We start from the raw sequence: 18,503 nt of genomic DNA on the forward strand, positions 1-18,503 counted from the left end.
GTTATCCTGATTGTATTTCCACAATACTTGAATTATTTCTTTCTGGCTGCTTGCAATTTTTTCTCCTTGATCTGGGAACACTGGAATTTGGCTACAGTATTCCTAGGAGTTTTCCTTTTGGAGTATCTTTCAGGATGTAATCAGGGTATTCTTTCCATATCTATTTTTCCCCTTGGTTCTAGAATATCAGGGCAATTTTCCTTGATACTTTCTTGAAAGATAGTGTCCATGCTCTTTTTTTTGATCATGACTTTCAGGTAGTCCAATAACGTTCAAATTCTCTCTCCTAGGCTTATTTTTCCAGGTCAGGTTTTTTTTCCAACAATTTATTTCACACTGTCTTCTATTTTTTATTCTTTTGTTTTTGTTTTATAATTTCTTGATTTGTCATAAAGTCATTAGCTTCCACTTGCTCCATTCTAATTTTTAAGAATTATTTTCTTCCATGAACTTTTGTACCTCCTTTTCCATTTGGCCAATTCTACTTTTTTAAGGCATTCTCCTCTCATTGGATTTTTGAACCTCTTTTGTCATTTGGGTTATTCTATTTTTTTAGGTATTATTATTATTATTTTGGGTCTTTTTTTGGTCTTCTTTAGCAAGCTGCTGACTCATTTTCATTATTTTCTGACACTCCAATTTTTCCTTTACTTCTATTACTTGATTTTCAAAATCCTTTTCAAACTCTTCCATGGCCTATGACCAATTCATATTTTTCTAGAAGGCTTCGAATGTAGAAACTTTGACTTTATTGTCTTCTGGTTGTGTGTTCTGATCTTCCTTGTTACCAAAGTAAGATTCTATAGTCTGATTTTTTTCTGCTGCTTGGTGTTTTTTTTTTCCAGCCAATTACTTGCCTTTTTAACTCTTTGTTAAAGTAGATCTCTGCTTTAGTGCGGAGGGTTATATGATGAAAGGAATTTAATCATCTCCTGGCCTGTGCTCTTGTCTGTGAGTAACCATGAGTACTCTTTTCTGCCTTGGAACTGTGAGGAGGATTCCCTCTTCACCTCCTCCACAAGCTCTGCCACACCAGTACTTCTCTTCACCCCAGGACCACCAACCAAATTGAAGCACAGGAAAAGCAAAAGAATCCTGTCTCAGACATAGCAAAGAAATCCCTGCAACTCCCATGTGATCAGTTGCTGGATTCTGCCCATCATCTGTGGGCTAAAAGCTCCAGAAGCAGCCTCTTCTGCTGTCACGGTCTCCACCTCTGCTGCCCTGGGGCTGGGGTCCAAACCATGATCCTCTCTCACCCAAGTCTAACAGACCTTTCCTACGGACCTTCTAAGTTGTCTTTGGCATTTATGGCTTTAGAAATCTGGAAACCACCACAGCTGCTAGTGATTTATGCCCCTGAGGCCTGCTCTGTCCCATCTGTGCTAGTGTGGCCCATATTGGTCTGCGCTCTTCTCTCAGACTGGTGCAAGACAACTTTTCTGTCGACCTTCTAAGTTGTCTTGGGCTGGAAATTTGTTTCACTGTCTTTTTGTGCTTTCTGATGCTCTAGAATTTGTTTAGAGTATTTTTTTTTGCTTTTTGAAGGGGGAAATGCAGGGCAGTTGGGGTTAAGTGACTTGACCAAGTCACATGGCTAGTAAGTGTTAAGTGTCTGAGGATGGATTTGAACTCAGGTTTTCCTGACTCCAGGGCCAGTGGTCTATTCACTGTGCCACCTAGCCACCCCTAGAGTAATTTTTACAGGTATTTGGAGGGTTCTGGGGGAGAGCTCAAGCGAGTCTCTTCTTTTACTCCTCCATCTTGGCTCTACCTCGCACCTGAATTTAAATGGGCAGCTCTGATAGAACGCCTATGTCCAAGGTTCATAATATATCCCTTGTGAAAAAAAGATGCTACCATCCCAACACAATTCATTCTGTCATTATACAGCAACAAAACTCTATGTCAAAAGGAAATAATTTTGTATAGACAGAAGTCAGTTTTTCACTTGTCACAACTACTTTTAATATATGAAATTCTCTTAATTCAAAAAGAATTTCAAAGCACAAAAAATACACAAAGATGCAGGAATGGGAAAAGATTTCTTTGTAAATTTTGTCCCAATAGACCACTTTGATGAGATTAAAAAATACCTCTGTATGTGTGTAGAGTTTTCATTCAGGGGTCAGGTAGTTATATAACTAATTTTTTCATTCATAAAGTATTCATTCAGGGGTCAGTTATTTACATAACAAAATTTTAATTTTTTTGAGCTATTTTAGGAATCAAATGTGTATCCTTAAAAGTTTAGATGAATCCCTTCATAGACTAATTGATAATGGTTAGAAGTCCTGATTAAATAGTTGCAGTAATTACTATTATAATTAGACTTGTATAAAATGTCAAATATATTTAGGGATAGTGAACTCTACAATAGAGTTCCTAAACAAGTCTATAGTTTCCTCTTTTCTTTTGTTATAAAATAAATGTATATTGTAGAATAACTATATCTACTATATACCCCAGTGGGTTGTCACCTATAGTAGTGTTCTCCGTTATGGGGTTGTAAATTTAGAGTCTGTGAACTAGCATTTATTAAGTTCCTGCTATATCCCAGACACATAGGGATACAAAGACAGGGAAAAGACAGCCCCTACTCTCAAGGAGGTCACAATTAAAGTTGGAAAAAAATAATATACAAATAGTTGTGTACAATCAATATATATCCATGATAAATCAGAGATATTTTAACATGGAGGATTAGGAAATGCTTCTTGCAGAAAGCACGACTTTTTCTCAAATTTGAAGGAAGTCAAGAGATGGATAAGTAATAGACATTGGGTACTGCCAGGGAAAATGCCCAGAGTTCAGCAGTGGATTGTCTGGTTTAAGGAACATCAAGGAGGCAAGTATTATTAGATCTCAAAATATGTGGGGGAATGTTAGGTGTAAAACTAAAAATGTATCTGGGGGCCATTTTATAAAAGGCTTTAAAAGCCAAACAGAGGAATTTATATTTGATCTAGGATGTAATAGCTACACTGTAGTTGATTGAATGGGTGGAAGGGGTAGCATGAGCAGATTTACACTTTAAGAAGATTACTTTCTAGGATGGACTTCAGATGAACCAAAGTGGGGAGAGACTTGAGGCTGGGAGACCAATCAACAGGTTTTTGTAATAATATAGGCATGAGATAATGAGTTCCTACACCAGGGTAGAGACAGTGTCAGAAGGGAGAAATATGGGTAGACAAGTGATATTACAAAGATAGAAACAGCAAGACTTGGACACTGATCAGGTAAGGCAAGTAAGAGAAACATCTGTCAATACCCTTATGATTTCAAAAAACCACACAACCCAGAAGATCCAAATACAAGTCGTAATGTAATTTCTTTGTATTATACCGATTTAGCATGGGGATACTCTATAGAGTTCATGGAATGTCAGAATGTCAAGAGTAGTTATGAAAAAGAAGGGATGAAGTAGTTATACTATCACCATATCATTCCTCATTTGTAAAAGTTATTATTAAAACTATATGATGTTGTTTTAAAAAAGGCGAAAAAGTAAATCAATGAAAACCATTAAATGAATAAGAACTAGAAGTAAATGGTACAACAGCCCATTTTTTCTATTAACTCAAGTAGTATATAACCTAATGGAGAAGGGTTTATCTCTCTTCTATAAGGACAGCAAGGAAAATTAGAAAAATTTTTGGCGTAAAATAGGTTTAGCTCATCATATTATACCATATATTAACAAATTCGATATGAATAAATGATTTATAAGTAATAAAGTCAAATCACAGAAAAAAGAGAATAGGTTGGAAAATTCTACTTTGCATAACTAAGGGTAGGGGAGAATTGATAACTAAACTTTCAAAAGAAGTTTTAAAATAAAAATAAATCTAAAGAGCTTTCATATAAAATAAATTTATAAGAATAAAATATGTTACTCAGGAAAAACTATTTGAATTAAATATCTCACATAAAAATAATTTTAATTTTTTCTTTTTCAGAAGAAAAGCTCATAAAAAGACAAGATAAAATGGCTGCCACTTTCATTTAAAAAATATCTTTCCCCTCCCCTAGGAGAATATTCAAACATTATTATATCAATAGAACAGGATTTAGGCCAGTTTACAGCATGTCAGTACATTGCATTATTGGAAATGAAACAAAAGTTATTTTGTGTTAACAATACACAAAAATAAAGATGATTTAAAAACTAGAGCCTGGTTTGATTATAAACATCTTCTAATTTCCCTAGTAGTGATAGACACCATGATCTCATCTCCTCTAATGACCAAGAGAAAGCTCTCTTAAACTAAAATAATTGACTAGAAACAGCATTCTCTTTCTAGCTCTGTTCCCAAAATAAACATTAAGATTATAAAAGGAATTAAGCATAACCTCTACCTTTCCCAGATAATAATTATAATATATCATAGATTATTTAAAAATAGTATTCTTGGAAAGCTGTTTGCTCTTTGTGCAATCATGGGCAATTCACTCGACCTTTGATTAGTTTACTCACATCTAAAATAAGGTGTTTGAATGAGAAGGCCTTTAAAATCCCTTTCACATCAAGATCTGTTATCTTTTCATCCTACATATATTCCATATGTGTCCCCAAACAAATTCTAAGACACATCTACTGTTTTTAAACCATATTGATTCTAGTTATTGTCTCCTTGCATATGACTTCCACTTTTACATGTTGGGTAGCAACCCATGTGCTAGTGTCTCATATGAGTACTTGTCCACTTACTCATCCTTTGGCTTGTTCATATCACTTCCCCTTCACTCTGGCAGATTTAGGTTTAGATTCCCAAAGAAGGAACACTACATGGGGTTACATTGCAAGTTCTCTCAAGGCTCTAGGGGTAATTCTGTTGAGTGGAAGATAGCCCTCCTACTCACTATTTTAGTTCTTGAGCCCTCATTGGTAGGCTTTCATTTACACAAACCAGGCCCTCACAATGATGGCAGTTTTTAGATCTTAAACATTAGTGTAACACTTGTTTCCTGGGACTGAATAAGTCACTTCAGGCAGGAAAACAGTTAGGAGGCTATTGCAATAACTGTAGGTTTGTGATTATAAGGATTTGAATTAGTGTAGTAGCAAAAAGGAATGGAAGGGAATTTAGTGTTTTTGAATTTCTTTATTTGCATTCCCTTTACAATCACAAATTTTAAGCTGAAGGGCATCTTAGAGGTCATCTATATCAACTTGATTATTTACAAATGATGATGGTGAGGTTATAAAAGGTTAGTATGAGGAAGAGAGCAAGCATGAGAAAGTGAAAGAAATGAGAGAGAGAGAGAGAGAGAGAGAGAGCATAAATTATACACTGAATAATAACGGAAGGGGCCAAAATGAATGTACTCTCAGGTCTAGAGAAGAATTTGTGGGCAGCTAGGTGGTGCACTAGATAAAGGACTAGGTCTGGAGTCAGGAGTAAGTCCAAATCTGGCCTCAGATATTTACTAGCTGGGTGACCCAGTACAAGTCATTTAACCCTGTTTTCCATAGTTTCCTCATCTATAAAATGAGCTGGAGAAGGAAATGACAAAACACTCCATTATTTCTGCCAAGAAAATTCCAAATGAAAATGAGGTTAGGACTCCTACAAATTGATGGGTCTCTGAAGTCCACTCAAGTGATTAATTATGTGCTTCACCATATACTGATGACTAGAGGAGTTTTGTCATAAGGGAAAGGGTGGGGTGAGGTAAGGTGTGTATCCGGAGGAACTAAGGGTCACTGTATCCTTGTTGCACATCTTTGCTGCATTAGAGCAAAATAAACCTCTTTTTTTTTCCTTTTTAAAGCAGTCAGTGACTTGTGAGCACTTTATTTTCTCCCAATTTCAAACCTTAACTAAGAGAGTGCTGGTGTCAGAGCCACATCTGACCCACAGGAAGCTGTCAAGAATTACACTAAGGATCTTTGCCTGTAAATCCAATAATCTTTCCACTTTATCTTATTGCTCCTGGGTCTTTCTCCTTGGTGGCTCTAGGATAAGTAGTCACAATTTAGAAAAAAATTGTGTGTCCATTTGTTATCATTTTGAAAAGGTAAAAATAGATTTTCTCCATCACTCTTCCAGGCAAAAATATCTCAGGGATTCCCTGTTGTAAGATTCCTGAAAATACCTTTGTCTATCTGGTTGATTACAAGGAGATTTGAATAAGAACGATTTCAGTGATCACCAAGGCCACAGAAACATCCATTACATATATCTATATCTATATATCCTTTTTAAAAAAGCTTTAACATAAAGAAGCAAGGTTGCATAGTGGAAAGCATACTGGACTAGGAATCAATCAGATCCAGGTCAAATCCCACCTCAGTGTTAGCTACAGTTACAGACAAGATGCTTAAACTCTCTGTATATCAGCTTCCTCATGAGGATAATAATAACTCCTACCTCACAGAACTATGTAAAAATCAAATTAAGTAAAGTATGTAAAGTGACTTGTAAATCTTAAAGCCCTATTCAAAGTCAACATTATTCATTACAAGCACATTTAGAACCTAGCAGAAAGGTTATACAAATCTACATATATGTAAAGAATACAAAGGCCACATTGTCAGAATCTGCCTGCTTGGGCCACTCCCATATGGGATATGCAGTGATTTTTTTCTTAACTTTTACAAAATAATATTTATTTCAAGGATATAGTGAGAACAAACTTAGAAACTTTCACCCCAACGTTTTTGGGACACAATCTCTGTTACTTCACCTTTGTCTCTGTGGACTATGAGAGTACTCTTAGCACAATTCTTACATATCATTGGTCCTACCAAGTCCATGTACAGACATGCCACAACTCCTGGAAGAGTTCTTATCTCATCAACCTTGGGCTAGGTACCAAAGGTTATTCCTGAGGGCCACCCCTTTCTCCCTCAGAGGACTGATGCTATACTTGTTACAAAACTTGGACCTTGAAATACATAGATAACAAGGTGCCTTACTGACCATTCAAAACTCAGAAGATCAACAGCTTCATCCCTTCATCTAGAAGGGAAACAACAAACATTAAGGCAGGCATAGAACCCAGGTCTGTATTCATGAGAACTCAAGGAAGTCTCAGTTGCTTGTAAGAGCCATTGTCTCTCACTAAACACTGTCAGCAAATGAGTTCAAAGATCAAGCAAGATGCAGCCAAAGGAAGACAATTCCCAAAGAGCATCTAGTGCTTTTTTGAGGCTTATGGAGGCTTCCAGAAAATTTGCACATTGAGGTTGTAGTAACCAGGATGTATAAAAGAAAATGAAAGGGGATGAAAAGTGGTCTTAGTGTTTTGTTGTTCAGTTGTGCCTGACTTTTCTTGACCTCTTTTTTTGGTGAGGGGGCATTTCTTGGCAAAGATACTGGAGTGATTTGCCATTTCCTTCTCCAGTGGATTAAGGCAAATAGAGGTTAAGGGACTTGGTCAGGTTCACACAACTAGGCAGGATATGAAGTCAGGTCTTCTTGACTCCAGGTCCAGTGCTCTATTCACTGAGTCACTGCCTACAGTCTTAGTGACTAGTAAGGATCAAATACATATGTAAGTGCTTTTACAGAGCTTGAAGTGTTATATATAACTTAACTAGTATTAGTTATGCACCAGTCGTTGTGTTAGATGTGAGGGATAGAAGAATAGAAGTGAAACATTCCCTTTACTCAGAAAGAATTTAGTCCCCCTAAGTCACTGAGAGCTTCTGTTCAGAGTTGTTTGCCTGAATGTGCGTGTGTTTCTTTAATTAGATTATTTCTCATATGAGTGCAGTATATCACAACTCATTAATTCCTTTTCATCCTGTGTTTTTCTTGTTCATATGCTTTCATTAACTTTCAGCAGAGGGATTATACACTATGGTGACCTTCTTAGGTGTTTTATTTTTTAATATTTCAGGGACCACAGAGTAAATTTGAGACTGTCCTTTCCCCCTCTACCTGACCAGATCATCTCTCTTTTTGGTCTTACATGCATTTGGTAATATCTATTATGTCATTTCTTTCACTGGAAGCACATTTTGTTCTATTTATACTGATTGTATATCTCTGCGTTGCCCTTTGTGTCATTAACAATTGTTATTCTTCTGAGATTGTTGTGTTCTGTAATTGGACATCTTATATCAGGAGAAAAGTGAAGTTAGGGTTCTTGAAAGTGCTCCACATTTTCCAAATGCTATCCAACTTCATTACTTCCCCTTACTCAGTTGATCATCATCAATCAAGCTTTTATGAAGTACTTACCATGTGCCACACACCGTGACAAGTACTTGGGATACAAACTCTCTTATTCAACTGTATGCTTAGCTCATCTTCAGCATCTATCCTTTATGTATGGACCAATGGCCTAACTCAATAGACTGCCTATCCAAATACATGTCTTTATCTGGACAATAGCTGCTTGCTAAACTGAATTTGATTTAATTCTTTTTTAGTTTTTTTTCTTCTGCTAAGTATGTCTCTTTTGAGGAAGATCTATATTGTTTCAGAGCTTCTTGCAATTGGAAAACAAAAGTATCTAAAGAAACTAACTATAAACAACATATTTTCCTATTTGGACTTGCTTATTACTTGTCTTTGTAGAAATTATTTAATGATGCACGTTAATAGACAGAAAAGAGTAGAGTGGCATTCCTTTTCTCCACTAAGATGATGAAAGGAAAGGGGCTTATTTATGAGTAAAAGAAAATAAAAGACTACCTTTCTAATTGAAAGTTATCAATGATGAAAGAGATACTGAATGATGAATAATATATATTTTCAATAGAGTTAGACACCATATTTATCCATTTCCTGAACTTAAGGACCATTTTGCCTGTGTATTACCTTCAATTTCAATGAGAGAGACAGAGAGAGGAGACAGACAGAGAGAGAGAGACAGAGAGAGAGAGACAGAGAGAGAGAGAGAGAGAGAGAGAGAGAGAGAGAGAGAGAGAGAGACTTTTAATCACCTTGTGTTCATTTCCTGACCCTTTCACCTTATACTTTTAACCGCTAACACACTGAAACCATAGGCAGTGCTTCCGACGTAATCCTCAGGTCCTTTATTGGAAACTGCACATTTGGCAATTCTAACTGCTTATTCCATAAAGTTTTTAGAGACCACGAGAGTATAGGTCTTTTGAATCTTAGCCCAGTGGTCTGAACACCTTCCATAAGACCAGGATTCTCTGGTAGCAGGATTCTGGAGCCATCTGCATCCCTAGCTCTCCCATCCCCCTAAACATTCCAAAGGACTGCAAAGACAGATGTTTGCATACCTAATGATCAGTGGTTGAGATTCTAAATTCTTTAGCCTCCTACTTTAAAAAGGGGGGGAGGGAGGCACTCTTAAGACTCCCTACAATAAGTTATGCCAACTCTCTCGTTATGTGATATGTTTGTACCCTTAGGCAGCATTTCTTATTCATTTTAGGGAAGACAATTCTCTGGTTCTTCTGAAAGCAAAAAATTTAATATGCATCCATGCCTCAGAAATTCCCATTCTTTTCTGATAGAGTTTCACTGTCAAATGGAATACTCACTGCAAATGTTACCAAGTATCAATTTAGGCAGCTATTGCAGATCATTTTCTATGGATGCTGGTAACATGCTATGGTGGAAATAGGGCTGACTTTGAAGACAATGGGAATAGGTGGGTATCTTGGTTCCTGCATGCTACTGACTGCTTTTGTAACTTCGAGTATGTCACTTAACCTCTCTAATTCTCGGTTTACTAGTGTTGGGAAAGAAAGGGTTTGACTAGTTGACCTTTATGATCTCTTACAGCTCTAAAACTCTGATCTTAAGAGAGCTTACTTTTCTTAAAATCTTTAAATCATCTCCAAAGCCTGAATTAATGAAAAAGGTATCTCATGGTATTAGTTTCACTTTAAAATACAATCAATTATATTGATAACATTTCTTTTACATCATTTATAGTTCTTGCTAGCTAGTGTGAGTAGAATGCTGGACTTGGAGTCAGGAAGACAAGAGTTCAAAACTTGTCCTCAGACACTTATTGGCAAATAACTTAACTTTTCCCAGCCTTGGCTTCCTCATCTGTAAAATAAAAGGAATGTACTGGATGACTTCTAAGATCATCAGCTTCCTATGATCCTATAATTCCCCCCCCATCTCCAAAAAGTAATTTCTTATAATAAAGGAGAAAAATCAGAATGGTATCCAGTATATTTATGGAGTATAATTTTCTGAGTTCTTTATACATAATCTCTCACCTTTGAAAAGAATTGGAGTCAAATATGTTCTCATATCTTTCCTTTTGGACCAATCTTGGTATCATGTTAGGAGTACTGTATACTTTCATATATAACTTCAGAGGATGTCCATATAATTTCAGAGCATTCTATTTTTATTGTTTTGTTCTTTTCATTTACAATGTTGTAATCATTTCTACTTCTACTTATTTCACGTTCAATAAATTAATATGTCTTCCCATGCTTCTCTGTATTCTTCATATTTTCATTGCTCATAGCACAGTAATACTCTATTGCATTCATGTACCACAATTTGTTTAGCTATTCTCAAATTAATGGGCATCTACTCCCCATCTCCACCCCCACCCCCCAGTTCTTGGTTATAAGAAGCATTGCTATAAATAGTTTGACATGTATGGGAACTATCTTTTTGCTATTGCCTTCCTTGGAGTACATGCCTAGAAGTGATGATCTCCTTAGACTGGTATAGTGAAACATATAGGTTGTGTTAACAGAGAATAATATAATCTTTAATCTGAGAGGCTACCTCAGAGGTCATCTATTCCAACTTGTTATTAGAGGAGAATCTGTCCTTTCATATAATTTCCCTGACAAGTGGTTGTCCAGTTTCCTCTGTTAATAGCTCCAGCCCATTCTGCTGTTCAGTAGCTCTAATTATTAGTAAAGATTATTTTTTCTTTAAATCAGAACTATTTTTGCTTCTCTTCAATTTGTAGTCACTGTTCTGGGTTTAGCCCATCATCAAAGAAACATGTCTAATCTCTCTTCTACATGATAACCTTTTAAATAAGTAGTCAAGCCACAATTCAACGTAAATCCTTTGCTTTCAAAACCAGTACTCCTGACATAACCATTACACTTCCCTTCTGATCCTCTAGTTTCATTCTCTTCCAGGCCTTCATCATCTTGGACATTTCTTCCTTTGATCATTCTCTAGTTTTCAGTGTCATTTTAATTTTTTCCTGTTTTTGGAATCCAGAGAAAACTAAAATCTTTTTTTAAGATGTTAAGGTCATTCTGAAAGCCTATGTTTTTCAGCTGTTAGTAGGATTTAGAGCCAAATGTATACAGCAAATGTGTAATTATTTCTAATCTGAACATAAATAAACATAAGCCACTTGTTCTTGTTTATTCAACATGAAAATTACATATCCTAAAATACATGATTTTTGTAAACTTTATCCTCAAGGGTTGGTAAGCATCAAAAAATAAAGGCTTCTTTAACATTTGATCCATCAGTGATTGGTAAGTGTAGGTGGGCTTATGTTCAAACACACCTAAATAGCAGTAGCATTTCAGGAATAAGGATAGTGGCAGATTTTAGGTAAATGAAAATTCCTAAAAAATAGTGTTATTTAATTTTCACCTTCACAGACTTCAGTCCCATTTTAAAGATCAAGGTCTGTACTATGGAGTGGATAGAACTTTGGACTTTAAGTAGGAAAGATCTGGATTTAAATTCTTCCTTACTCATATACTAGTTGTGTGCTACGGAAGAAGTTATTTAATTGCTTGGTCTAAGTTTTCTCATCTGCAAATTTGGGATAATAAAAATACATACCTAGCCAGATTGTTGTATGGATCAAATGTATGTAAAGTTCTTTATACAGTTCAAAGTTTGTTGGGATTTGTCCATTTTTAGTTTCACACTACTCTGATCTACAATTATACTTTTTGACATGATTCCTTTTCTTCTTTTAAAGAATGTTCCATACTTTAATAAAAACTACAGGATGTGTTAGACTATTCAGAAATACATTATTTTCTATGCTGCTTTAAAATAGTGGGTTGTGTACCACTCCCCTCCCCCAGATTCTGACCTGTCAATCACTCAACAGACTCATTTCCTGCTCTTGGATGCCAAAATCCACTGCTTTTATGTTGTTTGGCTCCTAGTCAGCCCTCACAAGCAGAAATCCTACACTGAATAAATGGTCAATATTTATTTTATAAAGTTTCCTACTCTTACACCAGAAAGGTGGATCACCAAGGGGGGTTAACTCTCAAGGACATTAATGAAATATCCAGAGTCCAATCTTACCCATGATGCACTCCTTTAACTAGAACACTTGATTTGGCCTGGAAATCAGGAAAAAAATGTTCCAGTTTCAATACTTCATAAAGTCTTTGTCCATTCACATATCCAAGAAGTGTTGATCTTTGACATATCCATCACCAACACTTTAGCTACCATGTGAATTCTGAATGTTCCATACAGAAAAATTTTAGCTGTTGCCCCATATCTCTCTCAACCCAGAAGTTCATGTTGCTTTTGTTCTGTAGATCTTTTGGAAAAGTTTTCCATATAAAGCCAAAATATGCAAACATATTTTGTTTTATTTTGAGGGGCCTTGGTAGTTGATTTGGGGTTAGTTTCCCTTACTTCATCACTTCTAAAAGGTACATGTTGAAATACCATGAAATTGAATGAATGTTTTCTCAATTTTGGCTAAAAAGCAGTGGTTTACTTCAGGCCAGTGGGCCCCAGCTAGGCTAAAGCAAGAAGGATGTAAAGTACATTAACACCAGACTTGCCCTGGAGGTGAAACCTCAGAATCTCTGTGAATACAGTGTGTGTGTGTGTGTGTGTGTGTGTGTGTTTGCACATTCATTTGCCTTGGTTCAAATGTAGCTGTCAAATTGCTAGTGATTCCATTTATAATTTAGCTTAACCTCCATGGCCAAGAGATTTGAGACTTTACATGGACTTACAATGGCTTTAGTAGCCTTGTATCTTCTGTTACCTTAAAAAATACTTTGTGCTAAGTAGGTATAATGAATTAGTTTATGGTCTAATGATATTTGCAAAAGAAATTTATATTTTTTAATTGAACTTTTGAAAACACCATGTGTTAGAAACACTAATGCCCTGGAACTAAGACAAGCAAGATTCTAGTCCTTTCTGTGTTACCAGTCAGTTCTGTGACCTTGATTGAGCCAATTCACCTCTTCTGCACTCCAATGAGTTAGCCATCAACCAACCCACATCCCTCTGGCAGGCATAGCAGATTGGTCTGCTCAATAGCCCTCAGGGGTCAATGCTGAGCATGGAACCACCATCACCACTAACAGTTCATAGGATCACAATCTAGAGTTGGAAGAAATCATCTAACCCAAATCTCTCATTTTATAGAAGAGGAAATAAGCCCAGATAGATAAAGTAACTTTCCCACGGCCACTCATGTGGCAGAGTTGGGTGGGAAGAGCACAGATAAAAGTAATTATCCCAGGAGTGTGGTAGAGAAAGTCCTGAGTCAAGAGTGCATTCTGGAGAGGAACAAAGCATGACTGCAGTGCCCAGGTGTCCTTCTTAAAAACTGAAGTCCTGGGTCTAGGAAAAATGACAGAGCATGGGCTGGCTTTACTGTTTCTTGTGAATCCGCTGGTGGTGAAGGTTCTCAATTTTGGAGGAAGTGGTGTAGGGCAGGATCCCCCAGGATCCTGGAGTTCATTGATTCCTGAAAAGATACAATGGCATGTAGAAGAGATGATGTGTGGTCTGAAGGACTCTATGAGTATGACAGACTTCCAAGAGAATGCCTACCTCCTCGAAGTCATCCTGAGGATGAACCCAGCTATCTATGGACAAGGGATGAGCATCTCATAAGTAGACAACCTGACTATAGGGACACTAGAGACAGCTTTAGAAGAAAGGGTTTCTATTTTTCCAATTACATGAGATATCAATCTCCTCATAAAAGGCACAACCCATTCTTCCAAGAATCTCCTGTAAATCGAAAAGATTCTCTACACAGCAGATCTGGCTCCATTGTCAGCAGCAGAAGTTACTCTCCAGAACGGAGTAAAGCTTATTCTTTCCACCAGCCTCAGAATAGAAAGTCCATGCATGCTGGTGCCTGCTACAAACAGCAAAATGAAGGAGAGCCAGGAAGAGGTAAAGAGAGACCTTCTGTCCAGCCTTTGAAAACATCAAGAGATACTTCTCCCTTCAGTTCCAGAGCAGCACTCTCATCAAAAGTCTTGGTTAAACCCAGTAGGCTAACTAAAAAGGAGTTTGCTGAGGCTGCAAACAAGTGGGCTACATAAAAATTAGAGAACAATATTGAGAATAATTTACCAGAAATTTCTGATTATGATGCTGGGTCTTCTGTTCCATTATACAATGACTAACCAGAAGAACCTGAGACAAATGCCACAGCTATCATTGAACTGTTTGAAGACAACCAGGTAACAAGTCGCTCAAAAGCAATAGCATCAAAGACCAAATAAATTGAACAGAAACAATCAGAACCATTCAAGATGGGGGAGTAGAAACAGGACCTCCACGTGACTCTGGCTCTCACAACCCCCAATCCATGTAAAAGGGCACTCTAAACAAACTTTGGAGCTACAAAACCCACAAAATGATGCAGAGAAGCTAACCTTCCACTGAGGACAGCCCAGCAGGCTGGCAGGAATTGGCCAGCACTGTGCTCCGGGAGCCAACACCAGCCCCATGCCCAAAGTTTTACCCCCAGGGCAGGCCTGACCAGCCCCCGGCCAGAGGGACTCCAGATCACCAGCAACTGTGGCAATGAAGAATTATCAACACATTGATGTTAAGGACAAAGTGAAAGGTCAGTTCAGTATGGACTTTGGGACCCAGTAGTTGGGCCTGAGTCTGGTTTTTGCCCCCGGGGCTGAGAAGCCACTGAGGGCTACAGTATAGCTGCTGCCACCATGTGGCAGCTTCAGCTCCTGGCCTGCAGAGTGTAGGGGGACCAAGTGATGAGTCTGAGCTCTTGCCTTAACCTGCTTGGATCTGGATTGTAGTCTAGGGTGGAGGTCCTGGGGTGTGTGTCCAGCTTGCCACAGTGTGTGGAGGCTTCAGAGAGGGCGCCCAACTAATACCTCTGGCAGTTGAGAAAACCCCCGTGTTTGGGACTAAAGCTCCCCTGTCCGGTAGCAAGTCCTATTGTGGCAAAAAGCTCAAGTAATTGAGTGGCAACATGACCAGGCAAAAGAAGCAAAGCAAACAGAAGAATCCAACTTTGTACGCTTATTTTGGGGACAAAAAGGATCAAAGCATGGAACAGGAAGAAGACAGTGAAGTCAGAACTCCTGCACCAAAAGCTTCAAAGGAAAATACAAGCTGGTTACATGCCATAGAGGACCTTAAGAAGCAAATAAGAGAAATGGAAGAAAAATTGGGAAGAGAAATGAGAACAATGCAAGAAAATTGCAAAAATAGAGTCAACAGCCTGACTGAGGAAAATAACACCTTAAAAAACAGACTAAATAAAATGGCAAAAGAGGCTCAAAAAGGCAATGAGGAGAAGAATGCCTTAAAAAGCCGAATTTGCCAGATGAAAAAAGAATCTCAAAAGCTCACTGAGGAGAGTCATTCCTTCAGAACTAGATTGGAGCAAATGGCAGCTAATGACTTTATGAGAAATCAAGATGCTATTAAACAGATCCAAACAAATGAAAGAATAGAAGGCAATGTGAAATATCTCATGGGAAAAACCACTGATCTGGAAAATAGATCCAGGAGAGATAATTTAAAAATTATTGAACTACCTGAAAGCCATGATCAAAGAAAGAACCTAGAAAATCATCCTCCATGAAATTCTCAAGGAAAACTGCCCTGATGTTTTAGAAACAGAGGGCAAAATAGAGGTTGAAAGAACCCACTGATCACCTTCTAAAAAAGATCCCAAAAAGAAAATTCCTAGGAATATTATAGCCAGGTTCCAGAATTCCCAGATCAATTAGAGAATATTACAAGAAGCCAGGAAGAAACAATTTGAATATTGTGGAAACATAATCAGGATAACCTAGGATCTGGTGGCTTCTACACTGAGAGATCAAAGGGCTTGGAATATGATATTCCAGAGGGCAAAGGAGATGGGATTAAAACCAAGAATCACCTACCTAGAAAAACTGAGTATCATGTTTCAGAGGAAAATGTGGTCATTCAGTGGAATAGAGGACTTTCAAACATTCTTGATGAAAAAACCAGAGTTGAATAGAAAATTTGACATTCAGATACAAGAAGCAAGAGAAGCATTAGAAGGTAAACAGTGAAAAGAAACCATAAGGAACTTAACAAAGTGGAACTATTAACATTCCTTCATGGAGAAATGATAATTGTAACTGATGAAAGTTCTCTCAGTATGAAAATAATTGAAGGGAATATACATATATATATGTATATATATGTCTATATGTCTATATATGAGGGTATATGGGCATATGAATACATATGTGAATGTGTGTATAAATATTTACAGGTAGACATAGACAAAGGGCACAGAACCAATTTAATAGGAAGGGATGATACTTAAAAGATGAAATTAAGAGGTGAGAAAGGAATATAATGAGAGGAGATGGGGAGAGACAGAATGGGGTAAGCTATCCCATATAGAAGAGGCAAGGGAAAAGGGTTACAATGGAGGGGCAGAATAGGAAGGCAAAAGGAATGGATCAACCTTATTCTCATTGAATTTGGCTTGGGGAGGGAATGAAATACCCACTAAATAGGGTATCTCACCCTACAGGAGAGTAGTGGGGAAGGGGATGAGAGGGGAGATGATGGAATGGAGGGCAGGCTGGGGGGTATGGAAGTTGGAAGCACTCACTTTTGAAAAGGGAAGGGATCAAAGTAGAGAATAGAACTAGTGGTAGGTGGGATAGGAGGGAGGGAAATATAGTCAGTCTTTTAACAATATATCAACTATATTAATGTTTTGCATAAGCTACACATGCACAACCTATACTGAACTGCTTATCTTTCCAATAAGGGTGGGTGACAAGGGAAGACTGTAATGAATCTGGAATTTGAAGTTTAAAAAATGTTTATATATATATATATATGTATATATGTATACTATTAATAATTCTATTTTACATGTAATTGGGAAATAAGATATACAGGCACTGGGGCATAGAGATCCACCATGCCCTGCTGGAAAAGTCAAAGGGGGCATGAGAGAAAATATGGGAGAGAGCAGATAGGAGGAGGGGATATCTTGTGGGACTGCTATTTTCAGTTGGTGAGGAGGGGAAAAACGGGGAGAAAATTTGTAACTCAAAATCTGGCGGAAGTGAATGATGCAAATCAGAAGTTAATAAAACATTTGAAAAATGAAAAAAAAGAAAGAATAAAAACCTTGTGAGAAGTATGCACAAACAAAATAAATTCTCACATTGAGTATAAAAAACAAAATAAAACAGAAATCCTCATAGAAACCAGACAATCAGAGGGGTAGCAGCAAGGGTATATGGGTAAATGTTTAACAACTTTGAAAAAACATGATGCACTTCAGTTTAATATGCAGTATTTATTGGTCTTCATTATTTTCTTAAATTTAGAAAATCAGCACATAATAAGTTAAGCCTTGATTTGTAGCCTTTGCTCATTTCTGAGGTGTAAATTCTTGTAATGAAAATTTAACAATTGACTGTGGTAGGAAGGTCTAACTGAATGCAGAGGATATTTTCCAACATCTGACATCCAGGGGAAGTAATATGAGCTTCTGGGTAGAGGAGAGTCAAGAGTGAGGCCCAGAGAAGAGTGATCTCTATGCAAATCACCTATCATCCAATGAAAGGAATGCTTTCTAAGCTTTAATGTAATCAAGTTGACACTAACTCTTCCTCTCAAAGCAAGCCTAAGTCTCTTTGCTAAGTTTCCTAGATCACTAGGGACTCTGACTTGAGGTCTAAATATCCCTCACCTTCTGGTCCTGGAACTCACTTGACTCCTTGAATTCAGAGCCCTGTTTCACTTGAAACCAAATCATCAATACTTCTATCCAACTGCCACCATATCCAAGTGTTGTCTTAGCATTCTTTTTCCCCCTTCACTGTTCTTTTTTTCTTGTCTCACACATTGAGCCAATTTTATTTTGTCCAGGCTTATTTAACATGAAAAAATGAAAAAAAAAATCTGATGTAATACACCAGAGAATGATCATTAGAAACATGTATAAAATAAATAAAGTCCAAGATTTAGGGTAAAACTCTTTATATTAAAGTTTCTCCCTCCCCACACTGGTCATCTTGATGGGCATTTGAGTGTGAGCAACTACATCCAATTCTTTCCAAGTTCAAGACTAGAGCATTATATACCATTCAGAATATACTCAAAGCTAATTTGGAATTTACTCTTCTGAGAAAACCAACTGGCAATTTAGGGTAATAAAAACAACATACTTCTTGGAATTGGAAGACAGGGCTTTGAAATATTGAGATAGAGCAAGTCTATTTCTTCATGTGTGAAATGGAGGTAATAATACCCCATAATGTTATTTTGAGAAAAATACAATAATAAAGTAATTTAATAAACCTTAATATGCAAAAAAGTTCATTGGTTTTTATTCCTCTTCCAATT

The 18,503-nt window shown here is 37.2% G+C and overlaps 1 pseudogene; it reads left to right on the top strand.

The window, feature by feature from the left end:
* Window positions 1–13,614: 13,614 nt before the first annotated feature.
* LOC138170167 (periphilin-1 pseudogene) lies at window positions 13,615–14,383 on the top strand (annotated as a pseudogene).
* The last annotated feature ends 4,120 nt before the right edge of the window (window positions 14,384–18,503 follow it).

The sequence above is a fragment of the Petaurus breviceps genome, unplaced genomic scaffold (genome assembly GCF_028583685.1).
Source record: "Petaurus breviceps papuanus isolate PSGF00001 unplaced genomic scaffold, PetGlider_PUasm1.0 38, whole genome shotgun sequence".
Classification (NCBI taxonomy): domain Eukaryota; kingdom Metazoa; phylum Chordata; class Mammalia; order Diprotodontia; family Petauridae; genus Petaurus; species Petaurus breviceps.